Below are 6000 nucleotides of genomic sequence, written 5' to 3' on the forward strand. Positions count from 1 at the left end.
TCCTCTGAGCCTGGTCCCCCTTCCATTACGCCTGCCAGAGGAATCCAGAGTACAAAGCTTTTTACCAGTGCCTTGCTTGCTTTCTGTCTTCCTCCCTCCATCCCTCCAGCATCCTCTGTGATGACATCCCCTCCGTTGCTCTACAGCTGGTCCCAAACTCCCCTTCAGCATCTGAAGCTGCAAATCACTCCTGCCCCACATAAGCACAAGGGGGTTGAATCTGTGCAGCATTTGAATCCCGGGGGCTGGAAGGTTTTTTGCTCTGGCTTTCAGCAGAAGCTGGGATGCAGTGGATAAGGCTGACTCCCAGTGGCTCACAGTCCTTGACTCGGCCGGTTCTTGCTCTGTTTCCTATTCAGGCGATGAATTGCAGAAGCACTCTTACTCTTGAAAATTTTGCCTGTGCACATAAGTAGATTTTTATCCATTCCTTCCAGATGCTGCAGTTATAAGTGCCCGTGTACATTTTGTTACGGTTCCCCAGATAACAGCATTTGGAGTATCACTCCTTCAGAAAATCCATGCAAAACCATCTGTGATTTTCTGCTCTTGGATGGATAATTGGATTGTAGTGGAGGGTGGGCTTGGGGCTTGGGTTTGTTTCCTTGCCTGAAAACCCGAAGGTACTTACACCCAGGCTCCAAGAGGTTTTCAGAAAATAATGAAGCCTTACATGCCCATTCCTGGCTGGAGGCGAGCAGTGTGCCACCAGCAGCCCCAGTTAACCCACAGCTGCCCCACTGGATGCCTCATGGCCACTCTTGTACCATCACTCACCAGGCAGGAACCTCATTTTTCCTGCTCTGGGCTTGGTCCCATATTTTAAAGCACCCTTTAAAGAGCTGCAGAACTTCTTTGATATGCTTTTAATATCTGTGATAAGTTCCCTCAGGGCAACCCAGCTTTCTTTTCTTTCCTCTTGATTAATTAAACATTGGGTAACGGTAGCATTTCTAATTATCTATGGACAGGGCAAAACAACTGCCAGCAGTGCAGCCTTCCTCACCCATCCCTATCAAGAAACACCTTGAGGAGGTGGCACCCAGGGCCACCAGGATTAAGGATGCTGCTGCACAGGGCACGGCAGCGGCACATGGCTGCGGCACATCCTGGACGGGACCAGCAACGCGGTGGCGGTAAATCATATCATGGAGCAGGCGGAGGGAGGGAAATGAAGCGAGGGAGATGCTGGCAAAGGCTACGAGGCGGGCATGGAGCAAACAGCAGCCCCAAATCGCCCCAGTGTTGCGTTGCTTGAGACCCTCATGGACTTCTGGGCAACCCGCTGGGCCATCAGCGCTGTGCCAGCACGGTTGGTCTTGTCAACTGGAAGGGCATTTAACTGCAGAGCATTGAGCAGCTGGTGCCACGTTGCAGTCCAGCGGCCGTGTCAGTGGAGGGCTGGGCCAAACCAGCAGTGGGGGCATTAGCCCAGCCACCCACCCGCGCCGCTCTGAGTTGGAAGCACCGGCCCCGGCTCCTCGGGGGTCACAGGAGGCCAATTTGGGGTTTATGCAGGCAGCAAAACCACAACAACCTTTAGGAAAAATAAAATTTAAAAAAGCAAAATACAGAAAACAAAGAACCAGCAGGAATTTGGATGGGGAATGGAGCTGAAGGATGCCGGTTAATGCTGCAGGCTGGTCCAGGTGGCTGGCTGGCTGCGATTTGGTGACAATCCGGCTGGTCCCTGCCACCCTGATCACGCTTGTGCATGGCCTGGACGTGGCAGGATGCAGCCAGGGAGCTCCAGGGCTGCACAAGCATCCCAGCGATGTGCTTGCTCTGCCTGACCCTCTGCCCGCCCAGGGGCTGCGATGCTTCTTCCACCTGGTCCCCAGCACAGAGACAGCCCCAGTTTGTGACTGGCATCCCTCACAGGGAAGCCCTGGCCAAACTGGTGGCTGTGGCTCCAAGGGAAAAACCTTCATCTCCCGCCCAGCCAGTGGTGATGGAGACAGGCTTATAAATGCACTTGACATTTTTGGGGTTTGTTGCTGGTTTTTTTTAAGAAATAGCAACCCGTCTCCCATCTGCCAGTTCGAGTGCCATGGAGCGCATCTCCAGCACAGCCAGACGGCTGCAAAATAAACCTCCCAGGCTCTTTCCCCTCCAGTCGGAGGAGTCATTGAGAGCCATTGGCTGTGCTGGCCCAGGGACAGTGCATTCCTGCTCACCTGATTTATTATCTCTGCTCAACACACAGAGAAGAGGATTCTTCCTGGGAAGAAAAGTTGGCAATTTGAGGCAGTCCCTTGGAGACAAGCAGTGTTTGTCTGAGCATTCATTCAAAGGAACAGAGGGAGAAACGAAGAAAACTGCAGCAGAGAAAGATTAAAAAAAAAAAAAGGAGAAATCAGAGGCACTTGCAAAGCTGGACTAGCTGGACTACAGCAAGGCAGTCAGTATTTCTGTTCCAGAAGGCTGGGACGGAGACCTGCAGAGACGAGTTTTGCATATTCAGAAAAGTAAACAGCAGACTCAGCCTTGTTTTTTTGCAGAATTACAGGAACCAGAGATGGAAAAGACCTATTAACTCATCTTTCCATTTCCCTCCAGGGCAGAGCAGGATTGCTCCCTGGAGGAGATTATTTTTAGCACTCTGTTGAACAGAGTTTTCAACGTCTCATGACATGGGGGTTTCTTTTCCAGGGCTTTAGATGTATGAATGATAAACCAGGTTCTGCCAAAAGAAGGCTTGACCCAGAGATGAAACGAGGATCAAAGCAGTGCTATGAGGTTCAGAAATGTTTGCCTGCATGTTTTCTTCTCTCTCTAACATGTTTCTGCATCTCTCTACAGCAAGCCTTGCCTGGGAAGGAAGCAGAGGCAACGAAGCCCCAGTTGTCCTGGGATTTCTGTTCTTACAGAAAAGAAGAAATGCGACAGCTGCTCTGGAAGAATCTCCACACGGGCATCCCACGTCCCGGGGAAATGTGGTACACACTTGCATTTCTGGGGAGAAAAAAGGGGCACGGCACTGCTAGGTAAGCAGCAGACGCAACGCGGTGTCCCATAGACTCAGAAGAAGGAGGTAAGCCGTGCCAGCAGGTGATTTCTGGCATGGATTTGGGGTGACTGTGCTCCCACACAGGCTCTGCAGGGAACCTGGTGAATCGGCACCCACCGGCGCTGCACCCACAGGACCTGCACATCTCCTGCCTGAGGTTCAGGGCACCTTTGAGCTCTCACACCCACAGCATATTTTAAATGGCCTGAATTAATGCCACAGCCTTGGTCTCCTCAGTGGGGTCCGCTGCAGCCCTGCACGCTTTGCTGCAGCTGCTCGCTCAGGCCGTCCATCGTTTGCAGCTTCCTCGCGCAGCTCCTCCGCGGTGCTGGCATCGCTCCGGGCACGGAGTCCGGCGGCTGCTCAGCTCCTGCAACTGCTGCAGCTTGTTAAAAAGGAGAGACACGCACCAGGCTCTCTCCTGGACGGGTCTCTCCCTCCTTCCTGCGACTCTCTTTGATCTTAAAATTGAAATTGTTTTCAGCCTGCGAGTATATTTTTGCTCCGCGTGGGCTGAGCGACGCCAGCCGAGCGGGGCTCTCGCTCCCCAGCAGCCCTCGGCTCGTGGGGAGCGGCTGCAGGACCCGGCGAAACCTCGTGTTTGCGCCCAGAGCGATTGCAAACAGTTTGCAAATGGTTTCAGTGGCTGTTTCGGCGCGAGGGGGAGGGAGAAAAGGGGAGGAACTGGGCTTGGATGCTGCCTCTGAAATGATTGTTTGCAGGCCAGTAATTCGGGTTGCAGACAAGGCCCCATTGACTCTCCGGCGAAGACAGAGCAGTTCAGTTGTTAACCCTGGAGAACCGGCTCCTGCCTGCGTGCCGCGGGGCCGCCCAGAGCTGGACCTGCCCGACGCCAGGGCAGGATGGCCAGGACACCGCTCGGAGCTGCCCGAGGGGCTGGCCTGGGTTTTGGGCAGCCCCTGCAACCTGGCTGCAGGGACGGGCTCAAGACGCCAGTTTGGAGCCTGGGGCGCTGCGTGAGAGCTGCTCTTCCCAGCACCCTCCACCGTCCCTTGACTTTAGCAGCAGCGCTCATGAGGTGTGCAAGCAGGAAAGCACGCAGGGGCAGCAGTACACCCCTCCCAGGTTCGTGGAGCACCCGGTGCGGGATGGGAGCACCCTGCGTGCTGCTCCTCTCACCTGAGCGCCCAGGACACCCGCCTGTGCACGGGCGCTGCAGATACAGGGTGCGCAGGGGGTTTTGCAGGTGCTGCATCCCCACTAAGCACTGCGGTATGCACTGTGACGGGGTATTGCAACGGCCAAAGTCCCAAACAGGTTTAGGTCATGCTCCCAAAGGGTCTTGGCACGACCGATCTCCCAGGCTGCATCCCTCCGGGATTTGGGGCATTCCTCCCGTGTTTCCTTCGACCTTTTTTCCCTTGCAGCTCGGAGGAGGAGGAAATGTTTGTCTGCAAGAAGCAGGTCTCTGGCTGAATTCCCCTCCTGTGGGGGATCCTGTGTAAGCAAGAGGTTTAATTTTATGCGGCTGTGCTTTGCTCAAAAACATTAGCTTAACATTATCACGGGGTAAGTCAACAAATATGGAAAAATCTACCAAGGTTACATTTTACCCACTTTTCTTGCACCTTTGGAGATGAAACTCAAGCTACGCTGCTAAGTTACAGTGATTTACTGGTGGGCTGAGAAGCTGGGTTTTAAATACTGCATCTCTGGGATGCTGGCAACCTTGCTTCCTATAAATCTTAACTAGTATTTCTAAGCCCTTTTATGCCAGCTGCTTTCATGTATTCAGAACCTTTTCCGTGCAGTAGCCTATGAAAATATTGAAACGATGCCCAGAGCAACACCAGGGTATGAAGGGGAAAACTTTAAGATGTTTTGTAACTATTTTTTCACAGAACCTGCCAAATCTTAATTTTTCCAGTTTACAAGTAAGAGCCTCTAACCATCTGTTTGCTGTCAACTGATGTTTGTTTGGAAAGGAATTTTATTATTTTTTTCCATCTCGCACTCCTGTTCTTACAACTAGTTTACTGAACTTCATAAATGTCAGCTTTCACAGTTGTTTTGTAAGCCAGTTATGATTTAGGATTTAATCAAAATTGAGCAGTCAGTGTCTTTAATCAATCTGAATGGAGATCAAAAACAAAGAAACGGAGACTGAAAAATGAAACATTTAATGTATCCCAACAGTCTTTGAAAGAGCCATATTTCCAACATAATAGCTACCAGGAATCATTATAACAAACTTTAAAAAAAAAAAAACCAATACCTTCCAAAACTGCTTGTCGTGTTTTTTAAAGATAAAAAGGGGCTAAGGCAATTTAAGGCTTAAAAGCAATTCCAACTTTTTATCTCATTAAGTATTAAAAATAAACCAGCATCAGCCCCTCGCTGCGGCGCAGGCAGCTCTCGGCACGACGGACGGGGCTGCCAGTGCCCAAAACACCTTTCGCCCATCCCCGCTCCAGCGGTGCCGGCGCGGTGCCGGCGCGGTGCCGGCGCGGTACGGGCCAGAACCGCACCATGCTCTCCGCGAGGATTTTGGCATCGGCACTACCGCCGTCTGGCACCAGTCGCGCGCGCCCCGAGACACGCCGATTTCCAGCGTGGAGATACAACGGAGGGAGGTGGGAAGCGGAGCCATGAGGTGACCCTCCCTCGCTCTCCGGCCTGCGCCTTGGGATGCAAACCTGGGTGCTGCTCTCCCGCGCGAGACCCCGCGTTCCCACCTCCCCCCGTCGCTGGGGGGTTATTGGGCGTTTGGGGCTCCGGCGGGGGAGCAGCTGTGGAAAAACCCAGGTCATCCCAGTGGGAATGACAGGACCCGGCACCTCCTCCGCCGCAGCCCAGTCCCCTCCTTAGCTGGCGCGACGGCGGCCATTAATGATGCCCGGGGCTCTGCAGAGCCGGTGTGGGTCGGGAAAACCAAAATTAGCTGGGGTGGCAAGCCGAGCAATACCCTGATGAATAATGAAGGAGCAGAACCGAACTTGGAGGGGCCTCCCAGGGCATCGGGGCCGTGG

The sequence above is a fragment of the Haliaeetus leucocephalus genome, unplaced genomic scaffold, assembly GCF_000737465.1.
Source record: "Haliaeetus leucocephalus isolate CR32 unplaced genomic scaffold, Haliaeetus_leucocephalus-4.0 Scaffold339, whole genome shotgun sequence".
Lineage (NCBI taxonomy): Eukaryota > Metazoa > Chordata > Aves > Accipitriformes > Accipitridae > Haliaeetus > Haliaeetus leucocephalus.